The sequence below is a fragment of the Schistocerca gregaria genome, chromosome 7 (assembly GCF_023897955.1).
Source record: "Schistocerca gregaria isolate iqSchGreg1 chromosome 7, iqSchGreg1.2, whole genome shotgun sequence".
Lineage (NCBI taxonomy): Eukaryota > Metazoa > Arthropoda > Insecta > Orthoptera > Acrididae > Schistocerca > Schistocerca gregaria.
In genome coordinates this window covers 181,739,124-181,741,513 of record NC_064926.1, presented here as the reverse complement: position 1 = coordinate 181,741,513, position 2,390 = coordinate 181,739,124, and the positions used below count along the sequence as shown (strand labels likewise).

General features: G+C 44.9%; 2 non-coding genes across 2 annotated transcripts; both read right to left on the bottom strand.

The window, feature by feature from the left end:
* Positions 1-1,366: 1,366 nt before the first annotated feature.
* Trnas-cga (transfer RNA serine (anticodon CGA)) lies at positions 1,367-1,441 on the bottom strand. The gene has a single exon. It is a non-coding gene; the product is annotated as a tRNA-Ser (tRNA).
* Positions 1,442-1,666: 225 nt separating this feature from the next.
* On the bottom strand, positions 1,667-1,741 carry Trnas-cga (transfer RNA serine (anticodon CGA)). The gene has a single exon. It is a non-coding gene; the product is annotated as a tRNA-Ser (tRNA).
* Positions 1,742-2,390: the final 649 nt, after the last annotated feature.

The following is a 2,390-nucleotide window of genomic DNA, read 5'->3' as shown; positions in this document are numbered from 1 at the left end:
AGGTTTGTGTGATGTTACAGTTGACACAGGATTTTCGTTCAACTGAGGATGTTATTGAGTTAGAAAAGTTCCAAAAACCTGTCCTGAACTTATGAACTAATTCTGATATATTGATGAAACAAAGTACTCCTTTCTTAGTTGTTTGTTTCATGAGAATGTCCTTCACACTCGTTAAATTTCTGCAAGCTAAAATCATGTGCTTAATTGTTTGGTCTTCTCGATTACACGTGCACAGTGCATCATCAATGATTTCAGACGTTGACGAGTGATAAGAAAATTGGATTTTATGTTTCCTCCGTTTTTAGTTTCTTGCCACTCAATCTTTCATTTTTTCCAAAAGTTTATCTAAGTTTTTCCTTTATTGCACTTACAGGTATTTTGCTGTAGTTTGCTATTTCCCGTCATCTGGTTGCTGTCTTAGTCAGATTATCAGCTAGTTCACTGCCTCAAAACCCTTTGCGAGGTCTAATCCATCCGAAATCTACCTGAATGTTGTGCGCCTGTAAACTTCTGATTTAGTCTCGTTTGATCAATAAAACAATTATGATTCTTCGTATTTTTCAATAAATCCAATGTGGTCCTGGTGTCACACGTATAGCTGTTAACTTTCGTCAGATCTCTCATCGATTCAAGCCAGTTTATAATATCAAATTGGTCTGCTAGGTTATTCGAGAATTCATTATCCAATGTGAGCTATAATTTATGAGTAAGCTTCTTGCTGATAAATGCTATCATTCTTGAACTCACTTCATGAACTGATTTGCTTCCATCTACGACTATTTACGTTTCAATGGAGTATTACTTTTTTTCTTTCTTTCCAGTTATTCTTGGAAAGTCACTGGGTGTGCCAACTTCCGCACTCTAGTGCGATGTCTGTATCTACATCTATGTACATAGTCCACAAGTCACTGTACAGTGCGTGGACGGTTCCTTATACCACTACCAGTCATTTCCTAACCTGTTCCACTTGCTAAACGGGAGAACGGAGAAATGATTGTCTATTTATCTCCCTAGAAGCTTTAGTTTCTAAGTTCGTGGCTCTTGCGCGAAGTGCACGTTGGTGCCAGTATAACCGTTATGCAGTCAGTTTAAAATACTGATTCGCTGCTGGACTCGCATTCGGGAGGACGACGGTTCAATCCCGCGTCCGCCCACCCTGATTTAGGTTTCCTGCGATTTCCCTAAATCGCTCCAGGCAAATGCCGGGAGGGTTCTTTTGAAAGGGCACTGCCGACTTCCTTCCCCGTCCTTCCCTAATCCGATGAGACCGAGACCTCGCAGTTTGGTCTCTTCCCCCAAACAACCCAACCCAACCAGATTCTCTGAATATTTTCAATAGTGAAACTTCCTGGCAGATTAAAACTGTGTGCCCGACCGAGACTCGAACTCGGGACCTTTGCCTTTCGCGGGCAAGCGCTCTACCAACTGAGCTACCGAAGCACGACTCACGACCGGTACTCACAGCTTTACTTCTGCCAGTAACCGTCTCCTACCTTCCAAACTTTACAGAAGCTCTTCTGCGAAACATACAGAACTAGCACTCCTGAAAGAAAGGATACTGTGGAGACATGGCTTAGCCACAGCCTGGGGGATGTTTCCAGAATGAGATTTTCACTCTGCAGCGGAGTGTGCGCTGATATGAAACTTCCTGGCAGATTAAAACTGTGTGCCCGACCGAGACTCGAACTCGGGACCTTTGCCTTTCGTGGGCAAGCGCTCTACCAACTGAGCTACCGAAGCACGACTCACGACCGGTACTCACAGCTTTACTTCTGCCAGTATCCGTCTCCTACCTTCCAAACTTTACAGAAGCTCTTCTGCGAACCTTGCAGAACTAGCACTCCTGAAAGAAGGGATACTGCGGAGACATGGCTTAGCCACAGCCTGGGGTATGTTTCCAGAATGAGATTTTCACTCTGCAGCGGAGTGTGCACTGATATGAAACTTCCTGGCAGATTAAAACTGTGTGCCCGACCGAGACTCTAACTCGGGACCTTTGCCTTTCGCGGGCAAGTGCTCTGCCAACTGAGCTACTGAAGCAAGTATAACAAGAAGTAATAGAGTTTTTTTGCCGCTAGCTATAATATTTCTGGCGCTACATTATACCTGTGCCGGCAAGGATGGCAGGGAGGCATGGCCAGGGTAGCAGAATCAAAGAAACAGCATCGCATCTTCCGTAAAAGCACCTGGGATTCCACAAATGCGTGAACAGTTTGCTTGTGAGAGCATGCGGTGCCATCTCGATATGAAGTTGGACCACGAGGGCGGTCCAGTCTTCAGCAGAACAAAGGCCAGTGGCCTGCATTCTCGAGGTGTATTGTCAATCTCGGTTGTGCACTAACTTCTATGATTTGCTCTGGGAAGGAGAAAGTTGTCTAGCGCAGGTGTGG